At 39.5% G+C, this 17,116-nt stretch overlaps 1 long non-coding RNA gene across 1 annotated transcript; it reads right to left on the reverse strand.

The window, feature by feature from the left end:
* Positions 1 to 5,233: 5,233 nt before the first annotated feature.
* Positions 5,234 to 16,252, reverse strand: LOC137610355 (uncharacterized). Its single transcript, XR_011038469.1, has 3 exons — positions 16,071 to 16,252; positions 13,007 to 13,088; positions 5,234 to 5,726 (listed from the first exon to the last, which is right to left on the reverse strand). It is a non-coding gene; the product is annotated as an uncharacterized lncRNA (long non-coding RNA).
* Positions 16,253 to 17,116: the final 864 nt, after the last annotated feature.

Below are 17,116 nucleotides of genomic sequence, written 5' to 3' on the forward strand. Positions count from 1 at the left end.
CCAGTATAAAGTAAAAACATAAAGAATTACACTTTGTCTGTCATAAAGCAGCTCCACCTGTGTAACAATGAGGAGTGGTTCAGGACAAACACAAACATGACTTCCTACATGAACAGGATTTCAGATCACCTGTGAGGCCTGGTGTCAGGGATCACTCTGTTTAGGGATAGCCTGTCGCTAAGGAAGACGTTGTACCCATATCTCTGAAACAACATCTGGGCCTCCTTCTGCTCCTCCTCTGACAGCTCGTTGCCCCACGTTCTGAACAGAAACGAGTTGGGGTACAGCTCGTTTCTGTTTCAAGGTGTTTTCATCACCTTGAAACAAATGAGATTGTCTGATCATTTGTTTAGTCATGATCTCACTGAAGCATAAATATAACATATCTTATTTCACTGACATATATACTGTAAAATCATTGTTTTTCTGTATACAACTGTAACCACCATCATTCCTAACCTGTTAAACCTAATCTAAATTTAATGTGTTCAGTGTGTACGTAGCAGCCTGTTGTGTTTTGGTGAATTGTAGATAAATGTGATTAAATTAAATGAATTCAATTCAAAGCAGGTCAGTGCACAGATGGGAGCTCTCCAGATGTCTCCATAAATGATGGAACAGTGATATGATGGCGCATAAAAGTATAAAAGCATTTTTACACCACTTCATGTAATAGCTGGAATTAATTGTAATACCTTCAACTTTATTAATGCATTTGAATCTTTGAATTTCTTAAAGTTTATGTTGCTAACTTTTATTCATAAAGTTACTGGCGACTACAAGTCTCCAAATATTTGTATGTGATTTTGGAAAAAAGACTTCAGCTGCACCAAATTCACCCCATAATGTATTGCTATTATTTATAGCTTATGTAAATAAGCCTTAATAATAAGAATTGTGCAGTAACATTGAGTTTGTCAGAAGGTAATTTTATACTTAGATTAAACTACAAATAACATCAGTACTCACATAGCTTGCCAATGTCAGCTTCCATCTGTTCCATCTTCTTGAGGATTCCCTGTGCCATGATGGAGTCGTTGTGATGGGACCTCTGGAGCTTCTCTAAATGAATATTTACTTCCGTCTTGATGGACCTGAGGTACACCAGAGCAGCAACCGCAGCTAGGACCATCAGTGGTCCTTTAATCCAGTTGTACCTCACCCTGGGCCTTCTGTGTAGCATTGTATTTAGACTGAGTGAAAAGTGAGGAAGTATTCATCAGTTATTTTATCTGATGAGCTTCCTCTTCTTTCTTTTTCTCTCCACCCCTGACGGTATGAATATCTGAAATGTCCTGTTTAGCCACTGGGACCTGATAAGCATCAGAAAGGTTAAACACAGGTGTCTCTGAAGTGTCTGATCGATATCTTAATAGTTTTACAATTTCTGCGGTCTTTATATATTTATTACCCCATTGCACATACCTGTTTATATTGTTCATGTCTGTTTATTGTTTATGTATTGAGTCTGGTTTTTGCTCTTTGAACTTTGCATTTCCTTTTTGTGCACCAATTCTGTCTTTTTTACCAATATTACTTCATGTGCCTTCAATTTCCCCTTGTGGATAAAAAAAAAAGTTGTTTGAATTGATTGAATTAAATTAAATGAACCGAATTGAATTGAATTGAATTGAATTGAATTGAGTTGTATTGAATTGAATTGAACTGAATTGAAATAATGGCCATGTGAGCGAAGGATCTCATCAAGACAAAATTAAATAGAATATTGTCCCAACTTTAGAAAGAAAACTACATAAACATACACCAATCATGTAATTCTTCTTCCATTAGGTAGTTCCCATTTCCCAAGTTCTCCTTTAATGCCTCACCCTATGTTAGCATAAGATGACCGTGCAGCTGCAGTGCATACAGTGGTTGATTGTATAGATGCACACACCTCAAGAAGTGCCATGGGATGTGTTACACATGCATGTCATCAGGTTTGTTTCATTTTATGCTAGGACAAATGATTGTTCATGGGTTAACTTGATGTTGTGATACACCTGATTTTTAATCAAGTGTAATCTACATTTCTGAACCAGTGGTTGGGTCCTGTTCTCATGAAAGAGGCCAATTTTTCCACCACTTTCATATACAAATTAACTGTTTTCAGAGATAGAACTCATGGTACAACCATGGTGTAACCATAGTACCACATATTTCTCTCACATTGCTAGCAAATTTCTGGGTTAGTCTAAATGGTGACACAGAAGCAGAAGTGTTCTGTTTGAAAGTATTTGGTTTGTTAGAAGTCTTCTCCTGACTGTTCGAACTGCTTCGAACTGCTACACCTCTGATGTAGACTCAGCACCTGCAGCTCACTTTCATTTTATCGACAGCTGGATCAGGGCAAGGCTCTGGAAAAGTTTGTTTTTGCTCCACATATGCGAGCGAGCACACTCTCTCGAGAACTTGAACAAGACTCCATTTGAGATCAAGACCAGACCTGCCATGACTCTTCATGATAGTGTCAGTGGTTTATCTGTTGTCTTGTTATCAGAGCAACATCTCTGTTAGTTGGATTTTACAGTTTCTGGATGTTTCTGTTGAACTTTCTTGTGTGTGCTGATGTGTTTGTCTGAATATTTGCATCTAGTAACTTCAAAGTTTGTTGCATATAAATATTTTGTGTTAAATACTGTTGTCAGGAACTGTTGGTCCTTGGACATCTTCATGTTATGAAATCTGGCCTTCCCTACAGAAAGTTTTGACACCCCTGTGCTAGAGTATCCTAGTCCGCAGCCAGTGGTGGAAGAGGAGCCGCTGGCGGATGATTTTTATTTATTTATTTATTTATTTATTTATTTAGTATATTTTAATAATCCCCGAAAGGAAATTAGAAGCTCACTCTAGCACACAGTTAGTAATCACACACACATGCATATTAGTATGTACGGGCCCCGTAACACACACACACATGGGGCCTGTGGGCATGCAGTGGTTAGGAGGTAGAATGGTGGGCAGCTCCTTCATTGTGCGCCCTTAATGAACAACTTGTAAAGGGGACAGAGCCTTGCTCAAGGGCACCTCGGCAGTGCTCGCTTCGGATAGTAAGCTGACACCTCCCATTGTCAGCTCACACTCCGAAATGACCGGGCGGGAGCGGGAATAGAATCGCCGATCTTGGATCATTGGACGACCCGCTCTACCGCTGGGCCACTGCCGCCCCATTTGTAATGGAGCCTGTGTGGTGTCCCCAAGTCAGTTCCATGCTGATGTGATCCCAGAAGACCTTGAAGCTGCTGACTCTCTCCACTGCAGATGATGGATTTTATAAGTCCTATGTGTAACTCCTATATAACTCCTCTTATACATAACTTCCATTATGGATTATACTGTATAACTTGCTTTTGGGAAGTGCAGAGGAAGATTAATAAAAGTTATATACAGTAATCCCTCGCGTGTTCGCGCTTCAAGAATCCTGGCTTCACCTCATCGCGGATTTTTAGTAGGTAGTCATGTGATACTTTACACGCATTCTATTGGCTGACAGCATCCAGATGTGCGCTGCGTTACGAGACTCACAGAACGCAGCGCACTTCCGTGTATTAATGACACACTTAAAAGTGGTTTAGAAAAATCGATGAGTGTGGGAAAAGGTAATACATATAGTAGGTGGTTTAATATCAATAAGGGGAGGGTTCATAAACGTTTAAATTACCGTAATTAACAAAATAAATAGTTTGTCGCAATATCGCGGAATTTTGTTATTTGCTGGTGGTCCTGGAACGCATTAACTGCGAGTAACGATGCATCACTGTATACAAAAGGCACTCTGACAAAAGCATTGACAACTGACCTGAATTCCTCAGCCCCAGGGTCCTGTCTACAAATGTTCTATCCTCCTCTGTCTTCAGTCAGGGCCAACAAACAGATAAAAGTTCTCTGCTTGAGGACATTAGACTGTGTGCTGGTGCGCAAGGTAATGAAAGGTTTAATATGCTGCACAGAAAACAAAATCTCTAAAAACACAGCTTTTAATCAAAGAATGGATAAAATAAGATTTGGGCAGCTCAGTTGTATCCTGTCATTGTCTTGTTCTATTACTGCTTGTCATGCTCACTTCTTTTACATTGGATTTTCTGTTGTCCCTGCATAGCCATCCATCCTGGAGCAGCAACACAGAACAAGTGGTGTCCAAGTGTTTATAATTACCAAATGCACATTACATGCAACTAAGCCAAAGTATATTCAAAGACACCAGCCAAAAAGTTGGTTCAAAGATCCACATAAGCTAGCTAAGTATACTTGAGGATAGTGGATTGGTACTTAGAGTGCCAATCAGATCTCTTCTAGACACATATCTGATCAATATTGAAAGTATTTTTTCTTTTTCTGTCGTATTTTGATTAAGGTCAACTGTTTTACTTTTATAACTTTTATTTAAAACATTTTTTTTGCCCCTTTGGAGTGTTTAGGTTATTACAGCAAGTATTTAATGTATCACTAATCAATGTCTTTACATGAACAATGATCAACTGACCAAATATTTGGAAATGATGATTCTCACAGATAATTGTGAATATTCAAAAGTATTTCACTGCTTCATTTTACTCTCTGTGCTATCAACAGTGATAAAGATTATGGTGTGTACGTAATGTACTCCAGATTAAGTACAAACGTCAAGTGTAGTTCTGCAAGAACCTGACTGAAGAACAAACTTAGTGAGGAGTTCAGGGTAACAGCTGAACTGAAAATTCTATCATTATCGACTCACATTCCTGTTGATGCAAGGTTGATTGAAGCACCTCAGTCCACCAAACAGTTCTTGAACTTAGACTTTGAAATTTGAAATTTGAATTCTTGTATTGTGTTTAACAAACTGCAAGGGTTCAGGAGGATGGCCTCACTTTCATGCAAAAGAAAACTAGTCATAATAAAAGATGATAAAGTGAAATGTGTTTGGAAATGTTGAGGGGAAAAGAATTATAACAACGAATCATGATTGAAAAAGACTGCACTCACTGAATCACAAAAAGAAGGACAAAATGCAGAAATGCTGCCATCATTTGGTAAAACTGTAAAACTGCCTCTTTGCTGCGTTTAAAAACCTGAATAAGGTAGATCTGACCTTCACCGGTACAATGTGTTATAGTTTATTTTAGTTTTTAATTGCATAGTGGTAACAGCATAATTCTGAATGTGGTGAACGAGAATAACAAAAAAACTTGCAGGCAATGGATTTACTAGAACAATTTAAACACTATTGCTTTGCAAAACTCAAAAGGGTCAAACTAACCAAAAATAAAATGAATTAAACTAAACAAAAACAGTATGTTCATATATACAGAAAAGGTGCAACTAAACATAACACATCCAAATTAAAATAGCAGTGTGCAAGAACCTATAGTAAAGCAAATATGGTTCAGAAGTCAAATGTTGGTAAATTATTTGGTAGAACTACACATAGCTGGTTCAATCACCCAAAATGGCCTGTCTCGCCCAAAACCAGTGATCTAAAAATTTCAACACAAGTGAAATTGTATTTATGGATAAATAACCCTCATAATATTGATATGTACTACAGCACATGACTATATAGTTAATGAATAATTTTCAGGACAATTAATAATCTAAGAAAAGCATAAGATAATTAGTAAACAAGATAGTCCTCTCCCCACAACCGTCTCTCTTCCTGATCTAACAGCGTGATGGATATCAGCTGAGGACCTGCGGATGTGTTCCCCTGTGTGCACTCAATGAAAACAGGGATCAAGGAAGTGGGCCTAAAAGAGAGAGACCGATAAAACGTGGTTTAGCAAAATTAAAAGCACAAAATAAAAGCACAACATAAACAAAACACCTTCGTGTTGACCAGCTTTACATTGTCACTGTGTATTTGAGTGTGTACATATGACCTTATATTTATCAGCCCTAACAAAGTCAGAGCAATTTCAATTTTCATTGCATTGAATTTACAGTTTAGCATCATTCGATTTCATTTATAGTATATAGCACCAAATCATAATAGAAGTAATTTCTTGGCACTTTCATATAGAGCAGATCTAGACCAAACCTTTTATAACATCGTTGATAGAGGCCCAACATTTTCCATCATGATCAAGCAGTTTATGACTGGCAAGGAAATACTTTCTTTCAGAGACAGAAACCTTTGGCAGAATGGCAATCAAACACAACCAGTTTAGTTTAATATTCCAAAATTAACTTCTTTACTTTTAATAAAGATATTTAACATTTCTTAATTCTTCTTTCAAACATTACAACCTAAAAACAAAGACACAAAGTTGTTCTGATTTAGACTAGACAGTTTTCTGTAGCCTTGATCAGAGATCTAACACGACAAATGGTTTCCCTTATTTCTGCTATAAAAATCTGTTTTTATTTATTTCATACATTCAACAAGAAGTGATGAAAACTGATCAGTGTTTGAATGAAAAATAAGTTTAGATATTTAAAAACAACAAATATGATTCATCTTCAGGAAAACCCAATCCAGTTTTGCACATGAAAATTGAGACCTTTGTCTTTAGCCTTAGGGTTTATTTTCCACAAATTGTTGTTTGAAGGTTTTGATCCAGGTCAATCTGATTTATTCTTAGTAAAACAGAAGAACAGATGGGTCTGTGTTTCTAACTGCAGATCTTGGCACCAGAATAATTTCCTGCACCACTTCTTCTGCTTCCAATTTTGACCTGTTCCTCCAGATCTCCTAACTGGGTCATCAGTCAATCCAATCCAATCCACTTTATTTCTATAGCAGTTAAAATAAAAACAAGGTTTCCAAAGTGCTGCACAGTCAATAAAAAAACAATACAGCCATAACCATAAAACAATGAATATAAAGCGATTGAATAAAATATCAAATGAAAATACAATAAAATAAGTTAAAATAAGTTAAAAACAGAAATAAAAGGCAGATAAAAACAATTTAAAAAAGGCAGTCAGAGACTGCAACATCCCGCAACTTACCCTGACCTACTTTCAGTGTACGTCAGGGTACCTCGAAAATAGTACCTGACAAGTACGTAGACTAGTGCGTATGGAGAAGGCCAGTGTGAGTAAGACCATAAATCAAAGCTAGTGCGTAGGTAGATCAAAGCACTAGCTTTGATCTATTGTTTTAGTCATACTGGCTTTCTCCCTCGTCTTTCTATCCTATCTGGTTCCTGAGTGTACAAAAGTTGAAATTTGACCGTGACCTACTTTTCTCAAGGTCAAGGTCATCATCTCATTTTCATCCCCTTTGCTGCCCAAGCAATGTGCTTTGTGTTTCATCATTCTATCTGCAATGGTTGCGAAGATATTTGGTAGACAAACTATTGTGTATAAAACAGGTTATTTTCCATCAGTCACTGTGTTATCATGAAACAAGTCTTTTTTAAATATGAAAGATTAAATAAATAAAACGCTTGTACTCACCAAAGCAGCTGTTCAAACGGCTTATTAAATCACAAAATCCATTCTCCTTTCTTTCCACAAGAACACTTCGATGACTTGGTGGTACGGATGTATCCGTGCGTTTCAATTCCAGAAGCAAATCCAGAAACAAACTAGAACCAATGCAGTCACAAACTGCAACATCCTGCAACACCCCTGAATTCAGAATTTTACCCTGACCTACTTGCATAGGTCAAAGATCAAAGCTAGTGCTCTAACCTACTGTCATTGATCAAAGCACTAGCTTTGATCTATGGTCTTACTCACACTGCCCTTCTCCCTTGTCTTTCTATCTTATCCGGTTCCTGAGTGTAAAAAAGTTTAAATTTGACCGTGACCTACATCTCTCAAAGTCAAGGTCATCATATCATTTTCATCCTCTTTTCTGCCCGAGTAATGTGCTTTTTGTTTCTACCCTGAAAGTAGTACCTGACTAGTACATAGACTAGTGCATATGGAAAAGACCAGTGTGAGTAAGACCATAGATCAAAGCTTGGGCATAGGTAAATGCATGTTTGAACTTGGCAGGGACCACTCCAGAGGACAAACTGCTATTAATAACTGCAATCAAAGATGGAGCAACAACCTTGAAAACTTTCTTAAAAAGTCGAGGAGGAACAGCATCCTCAGGAGAACCAGAGGGCTTCAAATGATTAACAATCTCCTGTACAGAGAGCAGGCCCACGGGTTCAAATGTGCCGAACACTGTGGTGCAGGAGACTGAGACTGACAGGACACTGGACGGAAGTGAAACAAGTGCTCTGGCAGAAGACACTTTTATGAAAAAGCTAAGAAATGTTTCACACAGTGCAGGAGAGGTGTCAGTTCCAACACCCAGTGCTAGATTCAGAGCAGAGTTTATGTCTTTAAAAAACACACGGTGTATGTGAGTTCAAAACAACAAGGTCAGAGAAATATTGTCTTTTATCAATGCTGCTCCTTCTTGCCCCACTCCTGTTCCTTCTGTTCTCATCCATCAAGGTGTTCAACTCCTTTTCCTTCTCCTCAAGCTGAGCCATGTAGAGACCTCTGAATTTCTGTCTCATCAAAGAGGAACATCAATGCCATCTCGGTCTCCTGTCACTCCTTTTCCTTCTCCTTCTCCAGCGGTCCCTTTTAGAGATTTCATTTCCTCAAGGAGAGACAACTCCTTTTGACTCTGGTCGCAGCTGCTTCTCAACACTGACCTCCAATTTCTCTAGCTCCACTTCCTTTAAAAGTTTGTCCTTCTCTTCCTTTATCATCTTCAGCTTGGAATTAAGGTCAAAACATTTGACCGTCTGTGACTCACGGTTTGTTTGAGCAAGTCCACAGCACCTCCCTGAGGATCTCCAGCTGTGAACTGGGATCCTTGACCCTCTCCAAGGAATCAATGGGACTGGCCTGAACCAGATGGGCTTTGAAGCCACAGATCTCCTCCTCCATGAATTCTATCTCTACTCTTTCTTGTGGATGTTCGTCAAAGAAATCTGTAAGCCTCTCCTGACAACCTCAATGTGGACTCTCGCTTTGGCTGTACTTTCATAGAGATTCAGCAAGTTGTCTCCTAGGTCATTCCTTAGTTAGCATCAATTGATGCGACAATGTTAGTCACTGTATAACAATAAGGACTGAGATTTTGGGCATACCTTGAAGTAAAAGCATAAACAGACCTAAACTATGTGCCTGATAACTTGTCTAAAGTGTTTTCTCACTCCCAGCATACTTTTGTGAGAAATGAGGACTGACACGCCCATCGGTTTGTCTGTTGCCATGATTTTTAGCTCAAAAGTGACCCTCAAGACAGTTTTAGCCAATACTGATGGTGGTTCAACACCCATGATGTGTAATATTCCTCTCATCCTGTGGGGGGCAGGACTGCACCAGTTTATTATACCACCACATTGACATGACCATGTTGAGACTTTCATTGACATATCAATTTATCCACTGCTTCACTGAAACAAGTGAAAAATACTGAATATTGAATTCATAAACAGATTGCTAGTATTGTATTTATTTCAAAATATGTAGTACTACTATGTTATGTGTGTAGTTAATAATATTTCAGAAATATTTCAGAAACAGTAAATCTTCTGAACATCGCAGCACCAAGTTCTTGGGGAAATATTTGAGGCTGCAGATCCTCTCATATGAGGGTGTTAAACCAGACTAAAGTTAAACCATCTTGTCTTCAATGCCTCACTGACGGCGGGAAAAATCTCACCACTGACAGGCAGCAATCATCGTGTGAATTCACATCACCTGGTGTGATTCTGTCTCACAAACAGCACTTTTGGTTTCATCTGTTGTGAAAGATTCTTTTCAAATTTGGGACCTGCATGAATCACCACTAAAATGTCTGTATGACAATAATGTGAATGCATCACATTTCTTTATTGTTATGATCTTAATAATCTTCCCCAGGTAGATGTTCACTGCTCAGCATTCAGGGGGTTACAGATCACCTTACAGTTCAGGCAGGTTCTGCTTTTAGCTTTAAATGCAGTGTGTAAAGACTTGTTGACCTTGTTACAGAGTCTGGGGGCGATACACTCAGACATCAACAACTTGGAATGATGTTGCTTTACTCTATTATTCTGTTTTCTTAATTTGTTTTCCTTTATTTTCACCCACCAAAAAAATTCTAACCCCTGTAGTAATCACTTATTTTTGACATATTTTGTCAGGAATTTTTCTCAAAAACATATATCTATGACTTTAACTGAGACATTGTTAATGCGAACTAGCTCATCATCGAAGAAACATCTGTATCCACGACACAAAACACACATAAATACAAGAAGAGGTTCCAGTCTTTATTTATCCCTTGATCATAACCATCACCATGCTATCACACACACAACTGTGCTTCTTGCAGATGCAAGGATCTGACACAGATGATGCTTCAAGAAGTGTAGTCATGCATGGACACGGTTGTCATTCACCGGCCGACAGGTTGACAGCATCGCAAACCCACCGACAGCGATGAATGTGGACCGGAAACCTGCACTGGTGGACGAGTACCCCAGGTGGACCGCCAGAGAATAAAGAAGGATCGATAAGAAGAAAATGATGACATCGTTTCATGAACTTGTGATGAAAGAAATTTTAATAAGCTAGTTGTATGTTTAATGTACACAGAAGAATCGTTAGTATTGCTTTAACATTTTCAATTAATGTGTGCACATACCCAGATGTGTGATTAAATACCTTCTGGAGGGGATAGCTACTAAAATAAAAAGTAAAATAAATAAATAAATAAAACTGAGAGAAGAGCCAGTGTTTTATCTGTCGAATCTGGGCTTCTGTACATCACGTATCAATTATATAGTCTTTGGAGTAGGACCCATGTATATATAAGATATTCAGCTTGTAGGATATTAAACATTTTAAGCTAAGAAAAAGGTAGTGCCTCATAGCTTCAAGTGATAATAAAATCAGAAAAACCCAATGATGTATACAAAAATCAATTTCTTCCCATAAATCCAACAGAGTGGACCTTTAAGTTCAATGATCTGCAGAAATATCTTGAGTTAATAATCTTTAATATAGATGTCCACGATTATCTGTACTTAAATAATTAACAGACTTCAAAAATTTGAAATAATTTGCTAAAATAAGCACTAGCAACCACAGCCACTGTGGCTTTGACATGAGGCGACAGTACATCATAATTTACTTGCTGCATGAGCAAGCACTGATGCTGATAGCAAGCTATAATTAGGTAGGTTATGAAATTAATGAGCGCTGTAAGCTTCGTGTTTGCAAAAAAAAAAAGAGTGCTAAATTTGAGAGTTAACATCAACTGGAAAAGATCCTTGCTGACACACAAGTTGGTATAGCAAAAGTAAAACTTACTGTCGAGCTGCTGCTGGGCAGAGCAAACTTATGACCAACCTAGTTAGACATTTACTAGTCAGGAGGTCCTACTTCTGCCTCCATTCTTAGCTAACTGTCAATGAAGCTGATATTTTTACATATTTTTATGTATGTACACATGGATGTACGTATGCATGTATAGATGGATGGATGGATGGATGGATGGATACATGGATGCATGCAATGCTAATTGTCTGATGTGGTAAAAATGCGGTAAAAGAAAGCAGTGAAAGGTTTAATTCTCAAAGAATGTGAAAATATTGAAGCCGTTTATTTTTCTGGTTATAATGAATGAGGTCATTGTAGTTTGTGTTGCGGTATTGACTCATTTCCTATGATTTGTATGTGTTTTACCATGACAAAAGTATTGTTAATTGTTATATTGTAATAGTTTGGACTTCAACTTGAACTTTAATAAAAGTTCACCAAATTACACAGGAAGCTCTTACAGATGATTTAAGCTCAAATGTCATATTTATTCTAATTTAGAATTAATGATTATTACTCAGGCTCTGCGGCGCACTGGCATCATGCCCAGAGTGTCCCCTACCTAATGCCTGAGCGAGCTGCGATAGGATTCATCTCCCTGCGACCCACGACAGCAGATGAAGTGGTAAGGAATATGGATAATATTGTATTATTTTTCCAAGAACAAAGCACTTGCATTACTTTTCTGTTAAGACAGCAGACATTTTGCCATGTGTTAGCAGGACAAGCGCCAGTGAAAGTCAGAATACCAATGAGCAAGAGTGCACAGTCAGACCTTAAACTAGTGCATCCTCCTACATGTGTGTTCCACACCGATGTGCGCTCAGGGGTAAGGGTACACTCAACACTCGATGGTTTCTATGAGCCATAAACTCACCGACAGCGTTGAATGTTCCCCAAAACCTGAAAAACTCATGCTGACAGTGAGTTAACACACAACCTGTCCTCCTGCGCCTCCAGCACTACAGCGATTGGACATCCATGACAGGACGCACCCAGGATGATGCTAAAACAAGAAGAGACAAGAGCTCTGTAGGCAAACACATGTTAACCAGTGAGGTAGTGGAGAATAAATCTACTAAATCCACTCAGTCCATCTTTGTCTTTTGATGGTGGACAGCAGATCTTTTAAAAGTGGGAGACAGATAAGGAATTAAAGATAAGAAATACATAGCACTAATTGGACCGGGTGATGTGCTGGCATCTTACCTTTTTTATTTACTTTGTGAAATCAGACAAGAACATTAAGCTATTTTGGTTGAAATGTATAAGGAGAATAATAAAAAAATCCTATTAATAGCCTGCAAATAAAAAGGTTGCTTTTATATCAATCAATATTTTTGAGTTATTAAATCATTTTTATAGTACTATGTCATCATTCTTCATCATCATTTTGAGATTCTATCTAGAATATTGAAAATAGAAATACTAAATCATTTTAATGTTCTAATTGTTATTTTTAGATGGTAAGTAGTAGTATTAGTTAGAATAACCATGACCTGGATGAATGAGAACCTTCACAGACATAGTAGTGTTAGTGCACTGTACAGTAATTCTTTTGATATACCTCATAATTTCAGAAATGGTCATTATTTTAATAGTTGAAATTCTGTCTTAATACTTTGAGATATAAAGTATTGTTGAAATCTATTTTGAAATAACTTATCGGGTTGAGATATTCAGCTGTTACTTGAGCAAAGTTTTTTTATTATTCTCTTACATATTCTTTTAATTTCTATATTACTGCAAGATTTCTTACCATCCTTGTATTGTAGGTTAGGGCGACTCACCTCCCCTGAACAGATGACATGGTGACAGCACAGGATCCACACACAGTTCACCTGATAACACAGAGCCACAGACAAGTCAGACAGAAATCAGTACAAAATGCAGTTTTTCAAGAAAGCAAATAATAATAATCTGTACATGAATCAAGTATGCTTAACTTGTGTGTTCATTAATGTTTCGTTGATTTATTTATGCAATGTTTTAAAGTTGTTTTTTGGAGGAAAAATGGTGCAAAACTATGTTTCTCAAAATTTATGAACAAAAAAATCTGTGTACATGCCTGAGTTTCATGTTGGTACCTGTTTCAATATCCAAACATCTGGTAAATAGGAAACAGATGTGACAGAGATATTTCTTCCAGCTTTATTTCAATGGTTTTATATTAATTCTCATCTTAACTACATTCATACGTTCAGATCTGAACACAGCTACAAGCTCACGGCGTAACGGCTTTTGGATTGATTGTGTGATTGTGGAGAAAGGGGGATGGGGGTGTGAGGTGGGAGAGGAGGAGGACGAGGAGTCAAGGGTGAACAGAGAGAATAGGAAGGGTGGGTGGCTGGGGGTAGTAGGGCGGGGTGGCTGTCTGGGCGAGGGGAGTGTTGATCGATTCCAGGCTTGGTATTTTCCAGACAGGCTGAATGGTAAATGTCAAAGGTCAGCTGCTCTTGTTTCCTATGAAAGACAGGCTGTGTGTGTGTTTGTGTGTGTGTGTGTGTGTGTGTGTGTGTGTGTGTGTGTGTGTGTGTGTGTGTGTGTGTGTGTGTGTGTGTGTGTGTGTGTGTGTGTGTGTGTGTGTGTGTGTGTGTGTGTGTGTGTGTGTGTGTGTGCGGTCTTGGGCATGTATTTAGGTTGTGATTTAAAATAATTACATTTTAGTCATTTTCTTTAATCTAACTTTGCAGATTGGCAGGTTTTTGCACTTTAAATCATTCTTCAAAATGAGACACTGTTGTTAAAAAAAAAAGTTTGATGAAAATATCACACTTTAATTAACTATAATGATACTGTAATGATAAATATAGCAGTTTCAGGTCAGATATTCTGTAATTTCAATGCTTGAAAACCTCAGAGGGACGAAATCAAAGCTCTGAAGTGTGTTTAAACTTGTCAGCTCCTTTAATTCAAATTCAGTCGTTTGAACTCCGGCAGCAGGAAACACTAATCATGCAGGCAGGTGGTTGTGTGTGTCTTGCTCAAGGGCACGTGGGGGAGAGCTAAAAATAGTTCCAGCTGCTTCTGTTGGGGTAGAATCTGACACATTTGCCCTCCGTTAGCGGGCGTTTGCATGAGTCTGTGTTTGGCTGTCTGCTTGTATTCAAATCCACCCAGACTGCGGTGGCTCACGTAACCAGATAGGATGAGACACGGTGATGACAACACACACAAACAACGTCTCCTCTAACAACAGGAGCGTGTACGTGGGTGTTTGTCGTCACATGTAAGCCTGAACACACACACAGATCAAGACAGGCAGAAATGCTAACTGAGGCCACACAGACAGTGATGTCTTAACCCCCGCAGCTTAGCTAACAGCAGCCAGGAAGCACGCATACACACATGTAGGAATATATGCACACACACACACACACACACACACACACACACACACACACACACACACACACACACACTAAGTCACAAGTGAGGATTGAATTTGCACCATTCCTGTGTATGTGTGTGCATGCATGGTTGCGTGTGAATGCATGTGTGTCCGACTGAGAAGACAGATTGTGGCGGCAGGACTGTGAGGTAAATAGAATGGGGGGGAGGGTAAAGGGAGACTCTGACGTGGAAGTGGGAGGGGGTTGAGTGAGTGCAAGAGTGAGTGAGTGAGTGAGTGAGTGGCGGTCCGCTTCCCACCCTCTCTTGTTGCTTACTCTCCACTCTCTTGCTACCCCTCCCCCACCTGGGACTTGAACCCATGACCCCCCGGTGAATGAGTTCAAGGGAGGCACCGCCATTACTGGGGAAACTGGTCTGCATGTGTATATGTCTGAGTGAGAGTGTGTTTCGAAGTGACCCGAACAGAGTTCATCGGAGTCTGAGTGTGTGTGTGTGTGTGTGTGTGTGTGTGTGTGTGTGTGTGTGTGTGTGTGTGTGTGTGTGTGTGTGTGTCTGTGTGTGTGTCTGTGTGTGTGTGTGTGTTTTAATGTTTTATGTTTGTGTTTCTGTAGATTTTCCAATTGGCGATTGGATTTGGTGGTTTTGGACATGAACATCAATAACGATAGACAGTAATTTGTGTGTGTGTGTGTGTGTGTGTGTGTGTGTGTGTGTGTGTGTGTGTGTGTGTGTGTGTGTGTGTGTGTGTGTGTGTGTGTGTGTGTGTGTGTGTGTGTGTGTGTGTGTGTGTGTCAGAGGTAATGAGAACGACGACCCCCTCCGCACACACCACCAACCTCCCCCCTCAGTTGCACAAACCCCCCTCCCTTTCTTTTTGCTTCTGGGTGTGTGACCAAGCCTACATCTTACTACCTGGGCCAGACTGGATCAATACTCAAATCAAATTGTCAGTCACTTCTACTGGGACACACAAACAAAACACACACACACACATATTCAAACACACACATACAAACACACATCAATGTAATACACAGCACACACAACATGCATTACATGCATCTATACTGGCAAATGTGTGCATAAAGACATTTGTATTTTTCTGTACAAGACAAACGTTCATCGCCGCCACAGCAGATCACACGAGAAATCATGAATGAAAATCTCCATTGTGTGAATCCAGCTGCTGCTGTGTTAGCATGCACCCTCTGTGTCCTTTACTACATCCACTCCATGCTCACTCTCTCCCTGCCTCTCTGGGCGTTACTCTTTGGCATTGCATCATGCGTGCACATTAGTGTCGGCAAACATCCGCTGATACACTGTCACATCGCATTTATGTCTGCCTGCAAGCAGCCTCTCCCACAAAGTGACAAGGGAAAGTAAAGGAAGAGGGCTGCTCTGGGATCAGCATGCAAACCCAATCAACATGGAAAAAATGGAGCAAATAAAGGTCCTGACTGACTTACCCAACATCCTCTTCTGCAGGAGCAGCAGTGTCTCGTCCTTTTTCTCTGCATTCCCCTTTCTCTATACCTTTTTCTTTACCCCTCCCATTGAAGAGACAAGCCACTCTCTCTCTCTCTTCCTTTATTTTACCCTAATAATCTATTCACCAGATCTTTACTCTATCTTACTTCCTTCCTTTTCCCTTTCTCTTTCTTCTCGTCTGCTGTCTATCACACTCTTTCTCTTTCTTTCTTCCTCTACCGTCGCTCTCTGGTGTCTTCTTCCTGCTGCTGTAAACTGCAGACTGTCTGGCTCAAGAGAGAGAGAGAGAGAGAGAGAGAGGGAGAGAGAGAGAGAGAGAGGAGAGAGAGAGATGAGAGAGAGAGGGAGGGAGAGAGAGAGAGGAGAGAGAGAGGGAGGGAGAGAGAGGAGAGAGAGAGGGAGGGAGAGAGAGGAGAGAGAGAGATGAGAGAGAGAGGGAGGGAGACAGAGGAGAAATGGGAAGTGCAAACCAGGATACACACAGCCTGTCAGTTTGAATGAATATTGTGCACACTTGGCTCGTCTCTCCTCCCCCCCCTCTCTCTCCTTCCCTTCCCTCTCTTTCAGTCTACCAGACACCCCTCCTCCACTCCTCCTTCGTGTTGCCCTCCTTCACTATCTCCTCCCTCGATGCTGCCTTCAAATATGTTAACACTCAAAAACTGGCTGACAATATGGAGCATGCATGCATTTAATGACACACACACACACACACACACACACACACACACACACACACACACACACACACACACACACACACACACACACACACACACACACACACACACACACACACACACACACACACACACAACTCTCCTGGGCCCAGACAGATTTAACCCTTTTGATTCAAATGCGCTGTTTGTATTTATATACCGTAATCTTCTTAGTATGTTCGTTCCAAAACATTGTATTTATATATAAAGAAACAATTACAATCTTTTGTGGTGTCCTAAATTATATAAACCATAAAAGTTTTTAATCTACAGGGCCTCTTCATAATTTAAATCTATCAGATATA

The sequence above is a fragment of the Antennarius striatus genome, chromosome 16 (assembly GCF_040054535.1).
Source record: "Antennarius striatus isolate MH-2024 chromosome 16, ASM4005453v1, whole genome shotgun sequence".
Taxonomy (NCBI): domain Eukaryota; kingdom Metazoa; phylum Chordata; class Actinopteri; order Lophiiformes; family Antennariidae; genus Antennarius; species Antennarius striatus.